The 15,606-nt window shown below is 47.6% G+C and overlaps 4 non-coding genes across 4 annotated transcripts; all 4 read right to left on the reverse strand.

The window, feature by feature from the left end:
• Positions 1-5,136: 5,136 nt before the first annotated feature.
• On the reverse strand, positions 5,137-5,327 carry LOC136593732 (U2 spliceosomal RNA). Its single transcript, XR_010788321.1, has one exon. It is a non-coding gene; the product is annotated as a U2 spliceosomal RNA (small nuclear RNA).
• Positions 5,328-8,098: 2,771 nt separating this feature from the next.
• Positions 8,099-8,289, reverse strand: LOC136593733 (U2 spliceosomal RNA). Its single transcript, XR_010788322.1, has one exon. It is a non-coding gene; the product is annotated as a U2 spliceosomal RNA (small nuclear RNA).
• Positions 8,290-11,078: 2,789 nt separating this feature from the next.
• LOC136593734 (U2 spliceosomal RNA) lies at positions 11,079-11,269 on the reverse strand. Its single transcript, XR_010788323.1, has one exon. It is a non-coding gene; the product is annotated as a U2 spliceosomal RNA (small nuclear RNA).
• Positions 11,270-14,058: 2,789 nt separating this feature from the next.
• LOC136593746 (U2 spliceosomal RNA) lies at positions 14,059-14,246 on the reverse strand. Its single transcript, XR_010788335.1, has one exon. It is a non-coding gene; the product is annotated as a U2 spliceosomal RNA (small nuclear RNA).
• Between the last annotated feature and the right edge of the window lie 1,360 nt (positions 14,247-15,606).

Below are 15,606 nucleotides of genomic sequence, written 5' to 3' on the forward strand. Positions count from 1 at the left end.
CCTTTTCTTTCCCTCCACTTCCTATACAAACCTTCATACTGTTTTTTAATATCCTGCCCCTCCAAATGCTTCAGGTTCAACTTCCAGACTCCCTTCCCCCACACAACACCGTTCCCCACCTCCACCCCACATAACAAACATTCGTGGTCAGAGAATAGCGCCATCTCTTGTACATAACTTATTGCAGATACATTCTCTGATAAGAAACAAAAATCAATCTTGGAGTGGACTCCACCCCTGTCCGCATGGTAGGTATTAAGGTGAGGGGATATGCCACACGCCTGCTGGATATCCCTCAAACGAAAATCAGTACACAATTCAAATAAAAGTTTTGCAGACACATCAAAAGCTTTCTTAGAGATGTCACAATTCATGTCCCCTATGAGGACGGTGGGTATCCTTCCCTGCATAAATAGCTTAATTTTCTCAAACAGAGCACTTCTCTCCTGTTTTTCTGGAGGTGCGTACACGTTAATGACACGGAACTGTATACCTCTATATAGCAGCACTGCAGAGATGCATCTCCCCGCCTCAATTACTTCGCTACTCTGTAGCGCCAACTCTTTGGAGTTAATTAGTATGCCAACTCCATCGTTCTTATTATATACGCTCCCAGACCACACAGCAGCACCATAAGGCCATTCTGAAGGGCTGATATCGGAGTTAATGCCGCACTCCTGAAGGCAAAACAAATCGGCTTTTTTCTGACACAAAAAACTAAAAATTGCAGCTCTTCTGGCCTTTGATTTAAAAACCCTCACATTCTGGGAGCATATATTCAGAACCATATCTCAGGTGTAAGCTTATAGCAACATATCACAGCTCATGCAAAAAGGAAAGTCATATACTGTATATATATCTTCACACTTAAAGTGGCTAAACCACAAAATACAGGTGATATATGGACTCATGGTGGCTCATTTGATCAGTCCTCGCCACTCTCACCTGAGCACTCAAGGTCCTGCGCCAAAGTCTCAAATGGGTTGCTGACCTCCATTAGAGTCTCTTTGCTTTTAGTGCATCTTCTTTTTTTCGCTGCATTTTTCTCAGCCACCTCCACAAACTCCTTCTCGCTGGAAACATTTAGCTCACCTCCCCCCTCCCTCTTACTCTGGACTGTCTCAGGAGAGGAAAACTCCTCAATGTTCGCTGAAGGGTTAATAGGGCTGTCCACTTGCTCAACGATCTCCTCCAGCTGCCTGATTACCCCAGCCACCTGCTCTTCAGGAGTAGCACTCCCAACCTGCGGCTTCTGACTCCCAATCTTCCTTTTAATGGTCTCCTCCACCTCTTTAGCTCCCACCTCTGCAGTTTTAGGTTTTTTTGACCCAACAGACTTCTCTTTCTCAGTTGTCTGAGGAGGTTTTGCAGGACTCTCCGCTGCAGTCACCACAGGTTTAAACACAGTAGCAACCTCGTTTGCAACAGCAGGTGTAACACCACTAATGGAAGCCACATTACTGGCAGAAGCCACACGGCTGGTAGTAGCCTCACTACTGGTAGCCGCCATGTTGGTTTTAGGCTTCCAGGCACCCCTGGACGGTAAATTCAAAGGGCAGTCTCTACACATGTGGTCATCATCACCACACAAATCACAGCATTTTGGCTTTGGACAATTGCCGGCATGATGTCCAGTCTCCTGACAATTCCTGCAAACCAGGCCACTGGAACAATCCTCTTTAGTGTGTCCAAACTGGTTGCAATTCCTACAAAAGGTGGGTTGTCCCGGGTAATAAAGGTATCCCCGGTTACCTGCGATAGTGAAGTTCGCCGGTGGGTGCGTAACTCCTCCAAGTTTACTGGCGTCCATTCTTAGTCTGACCCAGAATTTGTACTTAGAATTAAAAATCCCAAGTATATTGGTCATTTTCTCTCCACCTCTTACTACGTCACAGTAGCGCTTAAGAAAGTTCACAATCATGTCCTTATCCGTATAAGGATTATAAACATGCAAGATTAAGGGCTTTTCTTGAATGCCAAATAAAGGGATTACCTTTATTCCTTGCAGTAGTGCGGTGTCTTTATGGCTCCTCAACCACTCAAACACGTTTAGGCAGACTGTTTCTCCGCAGAAAGTGACGTCGTATTGTCCAATCCTTGGGAAATCCTGGACACAAAAGATTTCATCCTTGGGCACTCCGATTTCCTCCATGATAATGTCCCGGACAACATACACGACGGTGTTCTTGGTTCCACTTGTACTGTCCACCATAAAACGAATAGTATTCTGGATACCGGCCATCTTCAATACGTCTGTCGATTCCTGGAAACCACAGCAAGACTACTGCCAAGCAGTAAAACGATCACCAAGCCCTCCGGCTAGATCAACTGCACTTGATCGTAGCCAAAAGGCCGAGAAGCGATAACCCGAAATGGGTTTCACCTGTAGCCCGGTCCGCCCAACTCCACTTCCAAGGCTTGAGGCAACACGCTCAGCCAGCACTCTGGGCGCACCCACAATGCACCCAGGCAGCTGGGAGAGCTATTAAAACTTTACATAGCCCCGCCCCACGCCTTCTCAACCGCGCCCAGCCTCACACCCTCAGTCCTTCCTCTTGCACCGAGCTCACGCATCCTAGGCTTGCAGAGCCTGCTGCTGCTGCAGGACTCGTCAGCTCCCTACAAACGAGGGTTAAGCCGGCGATGACACTAGAAGCAAGCACTAGTTTGTCTCTGAAGGTGCGTCGGCCGGTCGGTTGGAGGGATCTCTTCGGCCAGCCGCATTTCGAGTAGGGACGGATGGAAACTTTTTACCTAAAATAAGGGAAATTGGCTTCGGCCCCATAGGGCTTTATTGCCTTCCCCTGGGCCAGCATTAGTAGACCCTAGTAAGGAGAATATTAGAGCGGCATGGTCATCCGAAGAACTTAAAAACATACAGCAGGCCTTTTTTTCCCCGCCATACATACATAACTACAGATTTTATATTTTTTTTACATATATATATATATCTCTATCACACACACACACACAATCGTAAATCTATCTTTAATCTATATCTACAAAATCTATAATTCAGAAATAATCCATATCTATATTCTACGTAATTAATAAAGATAGATTAGATAGGATAGGATAGATAGACACATACATGCATACATACTGTATGCAAATGAGCCAGGTATTTGGAATGCTGATGATGTCACTCCCTTGTGATGTCATGAGCCAGGTGTATGGCAGGCTGATGTCACTCCATTGTGATGTCATCAATTTAGAAGCATAAATAGCGGGCTTGGCAGCGATTTCAGTCAGTCTCTGCTGCAGCTGGGAGACGGGAGATGGTCTTTATCTCTACCAAGAAGCTGCAGAACTACCGGCAACTGCAGAACTACCGGCAACTGCAAAACTACCGGCAACTGCAAAACTACCGGCAACTGCAAAACTACCGGCAACTGCAAAACTACCGGCAACTGCTGAACTACCGGCAACTGCTGAACTACCGGCAACTGCTGAACTACCGGCAACTGCTGAACTACCGGCAACTGCTGAACTACCGGCAACTGCTGAACTACCGGCAACTGCATCATTTTTATTTTATTCAATATAGGTTTTATTGGTTTCATGGAGGGGGGGAAACTTTTGCCTTATCTCAAAGCAATGTAAAAATAACTTTGACAATGAAACTTAATAAATAAATTTCGAGTTGAACTATATGATGTTTGTCTGTGATATTTTATAAGGTGTACAAACAGGGGAAGGGGGGGGGGAGCGGTAAGGGAGGGTAGGTATCTATGACACGGGAGAAAGAGAAAATAAAACAAAAAGGGGGAGGGGGGGGGCGCTCCGGGATTGCTGTTTCTCTTTACGATTGTGGTTTAAACGTGTTACTCACATGTCCCTGTCTGTAACCACCTAGTAAATAGGGGTGAGCTCCGGGCATCTATCCATATCGCCCAGGTGTGATACAATTTATCATAGCCTGACGGCTCATCTTGAAGCCTCATTCTCTCCCTACGCTCTATTTCGTGGATCAATGTTATTTTTAGTGGAGTGCATTTTTTATGCAGCACACAAGGGGGAGACAGCGGCCTACCAAAATCGAGTTGGCTGCTGCTGTGGCTTTCTTTTTTTTAAAAAAAAGGTAGGTTCCGTTCTTCCATGGTGAGGAATAGGCAGGGAGGTTCCGTTTTTGCCAGCTGGGGAATGCTTATAGGCAAGGCCTTATCCCTGGTGGTGCATGTAACGTCAGACCACGTTTCAGCATTCAGTCAGTCAGTGGCTGACAAACGAGCTCCATGCAAGTTTACATTAAACAGACACATTTCTTTCTTTACTGTATTGACTGCGGTCTGTAATCGAGCGGTTGAACTGTTTCTGTGTCCATGCATTGAATAAAGCAATACATCCTTGTAAAGTAGACGTCCGTTCGTTGGAGTTCTTTGCTCCCCGAGTGTTGCTCCATCTCTAAACGTTGGCCTGGATCTTCATGGACGAATACTGCCCATCCCACGTGGAGCGTGTATCTCAGCCCGCGTGGAGTGCTGCAGTCCAATGAGGTATTCCGTGCTACATAGCAAGCCTTGGGCCTGTGTGATTGGGGGTCCGCTGCTGTCTGTCCACTCTGAAGCGCGCATCCGGGGCCGGCCGCTTTTCGACTACCAGCGACTGCAGGTCACACACACAGGCTGGTTGGAATGGCCTAGCATTATCCTGATCCGGAGGTGTAACTTGAAGCTGCGGGGCCCCAGTACAAAGTCTGGAACTGGGCCCCCAAACTATAAAGCTTCATTGATAGCATTGGTTTACAATGTGGGGAAGAGAGACTTTATGGGCCCCCTGGGGCTCCGGGCCCCCTGCACATACACCCATGACCCGAATACGTGGAGCATACAGACGCAGGCTGCCAGGATACGCTGTGCCTGCCCGATGTTTCCAACTTGGCTATTAGCGCAGCGGTAGGTACGAACTATAGAGTGCGGCTGCCATATGAACTGGTGTGTGTGTTGTTTTGCTTCCAGTTGTACCTGTGCTGTGCACACTCTGGCAGACGCAGCTGCTCAGTGGATACAATGTTGCGAGCAGACGGGCTGAGTGTCAATCAAAGTGCTTGGGCGGTGGTAGCAGCAGCCGCCACAGCTGCGCTGCACCTCTTGCTCGTCGGTTTTGTTTTTCTGCTTTTGGAAACTGTTGTAGGAAAGGGGGTGCACCGGTCCTGGAGGTACTGCAATACCAGGTCAATGCGTGGAGTGGACAGAGCAAGCTCTTTTTCCAGCTCCCTGTTCTAAAAATCCATTTAATATATGGTCCCCAGATAGGGGACGTATCAGATATTAAACTGATAAGAACAGATACTACACTTGATCTTAGCCAAAAGGCCGAGAAGCGATAACCCGAAATGGGTTTCACCTGTAGCCCGGTCCGCCCAACTCCACTTCCAAGGCTTGAGGCAACACGCTCAGCCAGCACTCTGGGCGCACCCACAATGCACCCAGGCAGCTGGGAGAGCTATTAAAACTTTACATAGCCCCGCCCCACGCCTTCTCAACCGCGCCCAGCCTCACACCCTCAGTCCTTCCTCTTGCACCGAGCTCACGCATCCTAGGCTTGCAGAGCCTGCTGCTGCTGCAGGACTCGTCAGCTCCCTACAAACGAGGGTTAAGCCGGCGATGACACTAGAAGCAAGCACTAGTTTGTCTCTGAAGGTGCGTCGGCCGGTCGGTTGGAGGGATCTCTTCGGCCAGCCGCATTTCGAGTAGGGACGGATGGAAACTTTTTACCTAAAATAAGGGAAATTGGCTTCGGCCCCATAGGGCTTTATTGCCTTCCCCTGGGCCAGCATTAGTAGACCCTAGTAAGGAGAATATTAGAGCGGCATGGTCATCCGAAGAACTTAAAAACATACAGCAGGCCTTTTTTTCCCCGCCATACATACATAACTACAGATTTTATATTTTTTTTACATATATATATATATCTCTATCACACACACACACACAATCGTAAATCTATCTTTAATCTATATCTACAAAATCTATAATTCAGAAATAATCCATATCTATATTCTACGTAATTAATAAAGATAGATTAGATAGGATAGGATAGATAGACACATACATGCATACATACTGTATGCAAATGAGCCAGGTATTTGGAATGCTGATGATGTCACTCCCTTGTGATGTCATGAGCCAGGTGTATGGCAGGCTGATGTCACTCCATTGTGATGTCATCAATTTAGAAGCATAAATAGCGGGCTTGGCAGCGATTTCAGTCAGTCTCTGCTGCAGCTGGGAGACGGGAGATGGTCTTTATCTCTACCAAGAAGCTGCAGAACTACCGGCAACTGCAGAACTACCGGCAACTGCAAAACTACCGGCAACTGCAAAACTACCGGCAACTGCAAAACTACCGGCAACTGCAAAACTACCGGCAACTGCTGAACTACCGGCAACTGCTGAACTACCGGCAACTGCTGAACTACCGGCAACTGCTGAACTACCGGCAACTGCTGAACTACCGGCAACTGCTGAACTACCGGCAACTGCATCATTTTTATTTTATTCAATATAGGTTTTATTGGTTTCATGGAGGGGGGGAAACTTTTGCCTTATCTCAAAGCAATGTAAAAATAACTTTGACAATGAAACTTAATAAATAAATTTCGAGTTGAACTATATGATGTTTGTCTGTGATATTTTATAAGGTGTACAAACAGGGGAAGGGGGGGGGGAGCGGTAAGGGAGGGTAGGTATCTATGACACGGGAGAAAGAGAAAATAAAACAAAAAGGGGGAGGGGGGGGCGCTCCGGGATTGCTGTTTCTCTTTACGATTGTGGTTTAAACGTGTTACTCACATGTCCCTGTCTGTAACCACCTAGTAAATAGGGGTGAGCTCCGGGCATCTATCCATATCGCCCAGGTGTGATACAATTTATCATAGCCTGACGGCTCATCTTGAAGCCTCATTCTCTCCCTACGCTCTATTTCGTGGATCAATGTTATTTTTAGTGGAGTGCATTTTTTATGCAGCACACAAGGGGGAGACAGCGGCCTACCAAAATCGAGTTGGCTGCTGCTGTGGCTTTCTTTTTTTTAAAAAAAAGGTAGGTTCCGTTCTTCCATGGTGAGGAATAGGCAGGGAGGTTCCGTTTTTGCCAGCTGGGGAATGCTTATAGGCAAGGCCTTATCCCTGGTGGTGCATGTAACGTCAGACCACGTTTCAGCATTCAGTCAGTCAGTGGCTGACAAACGAGCTCCATGCAAGTTTACATTAAACAGACACATTTCTTTCTTTACTGTATTGACTGCGGTCTGTAATCGAGCGGTTGAACTGTTTCTGTGTCCATGCATTGAATAAAGCAATACATCCTTGTAAAGTAGACGTCCGTTCGTTGGAGTTCTTTGCTCCCCGAGTGTTGCTCCATCTCTAAACGTTGGCCTGGATCTTCATGGACGAATACTGCCCATCCCACGTGGAGCGTGTATCTCAGCCCGCGTGGAGTGCTGCAGTCCAATGAGGTATTCCGTGCTACATAGCAAGCCTTGGGCCTGTGTGATTGGGGGTCCGCTGCTGTCTGTCCACTCTGAAGCGCGCATCCGGGGCCGGCCGCTTTTCGACTACCAGCGACTGCAGGTCACACACACAGGCTGGTTGGAATGGCCTAGCATTATCCTGATCCGGAGGTGTAACTTGAAGCTGCGGGGCCCCAGTACAAAGTCTGGAACTGGGCCCCCAAACTATAAAGCTTCATTGATAGCATTGGTTTACAATGTGGGGAAGAGAGACTTTATGGGCCCCCTGGGGCTCCGGGCCCCCTGCACATACACCCATGACCCGAATACGTGGAGCATACAGACGCAGGCTGCCAGGATACGCTGTGCCTGCCCGATGTTTCCAACTTGGCTATTAGCGCAGCGGTAGGTACGAACTATAGAGTGCGGCTGCCATATGAACTGGTGTGTGTGTTGTTTTGCTTCCAGTTGTACCTGTGCTGTGCACACTCTGGCAGACGCAGCTGCTCAGTGGATACAATGTTGCGAGCAGACGGGCTGAGTGTCAATCAAAGTGCTTGGGCGGTGGTAGCAGCAGCCGCCACAGCTGCGCTGCACCTCTTGCTCGTCGGTTTTGTTTTTCTGCTTTTGGAAACTGTTGTAGGAAAGGGGGTGCACCGGTCCTGGAGGTACTGCAATACCAGGTCAATGCGTGGAGTGGACAGAGCAAGCTCTTTTTCCAGCTCCCTGTTCTAAAAATCCATTTAATATATGGTCCCCAGATAGGGGACGTATCAGATATTAAACTGATAAGAACAGATACTACACTTGATCTTAGCCAAAAGGCCGAGAAGCGATAACCCGAAATGGGTTTCACCTGTAGCCCGGTCCGCCCAACTCCACTTCCAAGGCTTGAGGCAACACGCTCAGCCAGCACTCTGGGCGCACCCACAATGCACCCAGGCAGCTGGGAGAGCTATTAAAACTTTACATAGCCCCGCCCCACGCCTTCTCAACCGCGCCCAGCCTCACACCCTCAGTCCTTCCTCTTGCACCGAGCTCACGCATCCTAGGCTTGCAGAGCCTGCTGCTGCTGCAGGACTCGTCAGCTCCCTACAAACGAGGGTTAAGCCGGCGATGACACTAGAAGCAAGCACTAGTTTGTCTCTGAAGGTGCGTCGGCCGGTCGGTTGGAGGGATCTCTTCGGCCAGCCGCATTTCGAGTAGGGACGGATGGAAACTTTTTACCTAAAATAAGGGAAATTGGCTTCGGCCCCATAGGGCTTTATTGCCTTCCCCTGGGCCAGCATTAGTAGACCCTAGTAAGGAGAATATTAGAGCGGCATGGTCATCCGAAGAACTTAAAAACATACAGCAGGCCTTTTTTTCCCCGCCATACATACATAACTACAGATTTTATATTTTTTTTACATATATATATATATCTCTATCACACACACACACACAATCGTAAATCTATCTTTAATCTATATCTACAAAATCTATAATTCAGAAATAATCCATATCTATATTCTACGTAATTAATAAAGATAGATTAGATAGGATAGGATAGATAGACACATACATGCATACATACTGTATGCAAATGAGCCAGGTATTTGGAATGCTGATGATGTCACTCCCTTGTGATGTCATGAGCCAGGTGTATGGCAGGCTGATGTCACTCCATTGTGATGTCATCAATTTAGAAGCATAAATAGCGGGCTTGGCAGCGATTTCAGTCAGTCTCTGCTGCAGCTGGGAGACGGGAGATGGTCTTTATCTCTACCAAGAAGCTGCAGAACTACCGGCAACTGCAGAACTACCGGCAACTGCAAAACTACCGGCAACTGCAAAACTACCGGCAACTGCAAAACTACCGGCAACTGCAAAACTACCGGCAACTGCAAAACTACCGGCAACTGCTGAACTACCGGCAACTGCTGAACTACCGGCAACTGCTGAACTACCGGCAACTGCTGAACTACCGGCAACTGCTGAACTACCGGCAACTGCTGAACTACCGGCAACTGCATCATTTTTATTTTATTCAATATAGGTTTTATTGGTTTCATGGAGGGGGGGAAACTTTTGCCTTATCTCAAAGCAATGTAAAAATAACTTTGACAATGAAACTTAATAAATAAATTTCGAGTTGAACTATATGATGTTTGTCTGTGATATTTTATAAGGTGTACAAACAGGGGAAGGGGGGGGGGAGCGGTAAGGGAGGGTAGGTATCTATGACACGGGAGAAAGAGAAAATAAAACAAAAAGGGGGAGGGGGGGGCGCTCCGGGATTGCTGTTTCTCTTTACGATTGTGGTTTAAACGTGTTACTCACATGTCCCTGTCTGTAACCACCTAGTAAATAGGGGTGAGCTCCGGGCATCTATCCATATCGCCCAGGTGTGATACAATTTATCATAGCCTGACGGCTCATCTTGAAGCCTCATTCTCTCCCTACGCTCTATTTCGTGGATCAATGTTATTTTTAGTGGAGTGCATTTTTTATGCAGCACACAAGGGGGAGACAGCGGCCTACCAAAATCGAGTTGGCTGCTGCTGTGGCTTTCTTTTTTTTAAAAAAAAGGTAGGTTCCGTTCTTCCATGGTGAGGAATAGGCAGGGAGGTTCCGTTTTTGCCAGCTGGGGAATGCTTATAGGCAAGGCCTTATCCCTGGTGGTGCATGTAACGTCAGACCACGTTTCAGCATTCAGTCAGTCAGTGGCTGACAAACGAGCTCCATGCAAGTTTACATTAAACAGACACATTTCTTTCTTTACTGTATTGACTGCGGTCTGTAATCGAGCGGTTGAACTGTTTCTGTGTCCATGCATTGAATAAAGCAATACATCCTTGTAAAGTAGACGTCCGTTCGTTGGAGTTCTTTGCTCCCCGAGTGTTGCTCCATCTCTAAACGTTGGCCTGGATCTTCATGGACGAATACTGCCCATCCCACGTGGAGCGTGTATCTCAGCCCGCGTGGAGTGCTGCAGTCCAATGAGGTATTCCGTGCTACATAGCAAGCCTTGGGCCTGTGTGATTGGGGGTCCGCTGCTGTCTGTCCACTCTGAAGCGCGCATCCGGGGCCGGCCGCTTTTCGACTACCAGCGACTGCAGGTCACACACACAGGCTGGTTGGAATGGCCTAGCATTATCCTGATCCGGAGGTGTAACTTGAAGCTGCGGGGCCCCAGTACAAAGTCTGGAACTGGGCCCCCAAACTATAAAGCTTCATTGATAGCATTGGTTTACAATGTGGGGAAGAGAGACTTTATGGGCCCCCTGGGGCTCCGGGCCCCCTGCACATACACCCATGACCCGAATACGTGGAGCATACAGACGCAGGCTGCCAGGATACGCTGTGCCTGCCCGATGTTTCCAACTTGGCTATTAGCGCAGCGGTAGGTACGAACTATAGAGTGCGGCTGCCATATGAACTGGTGTGTGTGTTGTTTTGCTTCCAGTTGTACCTGTGCTGTGCACACTCTGGCAGACGCAGCTGCTCAGTGGATACAATGTTGCGAGCAGACGGGCTGAGTGTCAATCAAAGTGCTTGGGCGGTGGTAGCAGCAGCCGCCACAGCTGCGCTGCACCTCTTGCTCGTCGGTTTTGTTTTTCTGCTTTTGGAAACTGTTGTAGGAAAGGGGGTGCACCGGTCCTGGAGGTACTGCAATACCAGGTCAATGCGTGGAGTGGACAGAGCAAGCTCTTTTTCCAGCTCCCTGTTCTAAAAATCCATTTAATATATGGTCCCCAGATAGGGGACGTATCAGATATTAAACTGATAAGAACAGATACTACACTTGATCTTAGCCAAAAGGCCGAGAAGCGATAACCCGAAATGGGTTTCACCTGTAGCCCGGTCCGCCCAACTCCACTTCCAAGGCTTGAGGCAACACGCTCAGCCAGCACTCTGGGCGCACCCACAATGCACCCAGGCAGCTGGGAGAGCTATTAAAACTTTACATAGCCCCGCCCCACGCCTTCTCAACCGCGCCCAGCCTCACACCCTCAGTCCTTCCTCTTGCACCGAGCTCACGCATCCTAGGCTTGCAGAGCCTGCTGCTGCTGCAGGACTCGTCAGCTCCCTACAAACGAGGGTTAAGCCGGCGATGACACTAGAAGCAAGCACTAGTTTGTCTCTGAAGGTGCGTCGGCCGGTCGGTTGGAGGGATCTCTTCGGCCAGCCGCATTTCGAGTAGGGACGGATGGAAACTTTTTACCTAAAATAAGGGAAATTGGCTTCGGCCCCATAGGGCTTTATTGCCTTCCCCTGGGCCAGCATTAGTAGACCCTAGTAAGGAGAATATTAGAGCGGCATGGTCATCCGAAGAACTTAAAAACATACAGCAGGCCTTTTTTTCCCCGCCATACATACATAACTACAGATTTTATATTTTTTTTACATATATATATATATCTCTATCACACACACACACACAATCGTAAATCTATCTTTAATCTATATCTACAAAATCTATAATTCAGAAATAATCCATATCTATATTCTACGTAATTAATAAAGATAGATTAGATAGGATAGGATAGATAGACACATACATGCATACATACTGTATGCAAATGAGCCAGGTATTTGGAATGCTGATGATGTCACTCCCTTGTGATGTCATGAGCCAGGTGTATGGCAGGCTGATGTCACTCCATTGTGATGTCATCAATTTAGAAGCATAAATAGCGGGCTTGGCAGCGATTTCAGTCAGTCTCTGCTGCAGCTGGGAGACGGGAGATGGTCTTTATCTCTACCAAGAAGCTGCAGAACTACCGGCAACTGCAGAACTACCGGCAACTGCAAAACTACCGGCAACTGCAAAACTACCGGCAACTGCAAAACTACCGGCAACTGCAAAACTACCGGCAACTGCTGAACTACCGGCAACTGCTGAACTACCGGCAACTGCTGAACTACCGGCAACTGCTGAACTACCGGCAACTGCTGAACTACCGGCAACTGCTGAACTACCGGCAACTGCTGAACTACCGGCAACTGCATCATTTTTATTTTATTCAATATAGGTTTTATTGGTTTCATGGAGGGGGGGAAACTTTTGCCTTATCTCAAAGCAATGTAAAAATAACTTTGACAATGAAACTTAATAAATAAATTTCGAGTTGAACTATATGATGTTTGTCTGTGATATTTTATAAGGTGTACAAACAGGGGAAGGGGGGGGGGAGCGGTAAGGGAGGGTAGGTATCTATGACACGGGAGAAAGAGAAAATAAAACAAAAAGGGGGAGGGGGGGGCGCTCCGGGATTGCTGTTTCTCTTTACGATTGTGGTTTAAACGTGTTACTCACATGTCCCTGTCTGTAACCACCTAGTAAATAGGGGTGAGCTCCGGGCATCTATCCATATCGCCCAGGTGTGATACAATTTATCATAGCCTGACGGCTCATCTTGAAGCCTCATTCTCTCCCTACGCTCTATTTCGTGGATCAATGTTATTTTTAGTGGAGTGCATTTTTTATGCAGCACACAAGGGGGAGACAGCGGCCTACCAAAATCGAGTTGGCTGCTGCTGTGGCTTTCTTTTTTTTAAAAAAAAGGTAGGTTCCGTTCTTCCATGGTGAGGAATAGGCAGGGAGGTTCCGTTTTTGCCAGCTGGGGAATGCTTATAGGCAAGGCCTTATCCCTGGTGGTGCATGTAACGTCAGACCACGTTTCAGCATTCAGTCAGTCAGTGGCTGACAAACGAGCTCCATGCAAGTTTACATTAAACAGACACATTTCTTTCTTTACTGTATTGACTGCGGTCTGTAATCGAGCGGTTGAACTGTTTCTGTGTCCATGCATTGAATAAAGCAATACATCCTTGTAAAGTAGACGTCCGTTCGTTGGAGTTCTTTGCTCCCCGAGTGTTGCTCCATCTCTAAACGTTGGCCTGGATCTTCATGGACGAATACTGCCCATCCCACGTGGAGCGTGTATCTCAGCCCGCGTGGAGTGCTGCAGTCCAATGAGGTATTCCGTGCTACATAGCAAGCCTTGGGCCTGTGTGATTGGGGGTCCGCTGCTGTCTGTCCACTCTGAAGCGCGCATCCGGGGCCGGCCGCTTTTCGACTACCAGCGACTGCAGGTCACACACACAGGCTGGTTGGAATGGCCTAGCATTATCCTGATCCGGAGGTGTAACTTGAAGCTGCGGGGCCCCAGTACAAAGTCTGGAACTGGGCCCCCAAACTATAAAGCTTCATTGATAGCATTGGTTTACAATGTGGGGAAGAGAGACTTTATGGGCCCCCTGGGGCTCCGGGCCCCCTGCACATACACCCATGACCCGAATACGTGGAGCATACAGACGCAGGCTGCCAGGATACGCTGTGCCTGCCCGATGTTTCCAACTTGGCTATTAGCGCAGCGGTAGGTACGAACTATAGAGTGCGGCTGCCATATGAACTGGTGTGTGTGTTGTTTTGCTTCCAGTTGTACCTGTGCTGTGCACACTCTGGCAGACGCAGCTGCTCAGTGGATACAATGTTGCGAGCAGACGGGCTGAGTGTCAATCAAAGTGCTTGGGCGGTGGTAGCAGCAGCCGCCACAGCTGCGCTGCACCTCTTGCTCGTCGGTTTTGTTTTTCTGCTTTTGGAAACTGTTGTAGGAAAGGGGGTGCACCGGTCCTGGAGGTACTGCAATACCAGGTCAATGCGTGGAGTGGACAGAGCAAGCTCTTTTTCCAGCTCCCTGTTCTAAAAATCCATTTAATATATGGTCCCCAGATAGGGGACGTATCAGATATTAAACTGATAAGAACAGATTTTTTTTTTTTTTTTTTTATAAACCAAAGGTTTTTATTTATTCACAACATAATAAATCCATCACATTAAACAACAAAAATACATTACAAATCATGACAAATCAACTAATTGTATCCATTTTTTGACCTTCCATATTCCTTCCGCATCGACTCCATCCTTTCTTTTATCCCATAAATAAATAAAGTATAATTTCCCCAACACCATTCGCACGCTGTCCCTCTCACTTACATCCTTCCTCTTGAACACATACACATTCCTTACATCCCACAACACTTCCTTCACACACGCCATAAACAGCCACAACAGTCTCTCTCTCACACTGCCTCTCGCACCCAAACCAAACATAACTAACTCAAAGGACATGGAATTAACTCCTGCTATCTCCTTACATAACGGCCCAAGTCTCCGCAGCACATTTTGTGCATGGCTGCAGTTCCAAAATAAATGAACCACATTCTCACATCCACCGCACCTCTCTCTCGGACACCTTTCACTCCTCACCAGACCTCTCACACGCTGGAACTCTCGCACCGGTAACACGCCATGCAGACTCTGCCATACAATCTCACTCTGCCTATTGCTCATCCCATCCATCCGCACTTTCTTCCACACTCTCTCCACATTCACTCTGCTAACAGAATTAATATCAGACACCTCATCCTTACTCTCAATCATTCGTTTCACCATTCGCTTATTCTTAAGTACATTCACTTCACAGTCATCCAACTCAAACTTCGTCACAAAACATACCGTCCATTCATACCACTTGGGGATCTGGAAAGCAACTGGTTTCCTCAAGTCGTATTCGCACCATTTCATGCGTACAAACCATCTCCCTGCCAGGTACCGCATCATACACGCTCCTTTTGTGGTCTTTTGCAGCATGCTCAATAGGTAGACTACACTGTTGCGTCCAAAATAGGACTCTAAATTAGGAAAGCCCATCCCTCCTCTCTCCCAACTCTTGAAAACTACCTCCCTCCTCAGACGTTCCATTTTGGACCCCCAGAAAAAAAGGAACATAACTCTATTTATCCTCCTCTGCCCCATGTACCCCGGAGGGAAAACTAAAGCCACATACAAGAAAATGGGCAAAATTACGCTCTTCATTATAACGATTTTCCCTACCATGGTGAGATTGCGCAATTTCCAAAAGTGTAATCTGTTTTCTACCTTCTGTCTTGCATCCTCCCAGCTCTCCTCTCCCTGTAGATTGTTATTAAATTTGATGCCTAAGATTTTAATTGGCCCGGACACAATATTTAAACCTGTTTCTGCACTCACTCCAGTCTCACCAAACACCTTGCACTCACTTTTGTCCCAGTTGACGCGGAACGCAGACGCACCACAAAACACAGACACTAACAGCTTCACTCTCCTCACTGCACTCTCAG

Source organism: Eleutherodactylus coqui, unplaced genomic scaffold (genome assembly GCF_035609145.1).
Source record: "Eleutherodactylus coqui strain aEleCoq1 unplaced genomic scaffold, aEleCoq1.hap1 HAP1_SCAFFOLD_290, whole genome shotgun sequence".
NCBI lineage: Eukaryota > Metazoa > Chordata > Amphibia > Anura > Eleutherodactylidae > Eleutherodactylus > Eleutherodactylus coqui.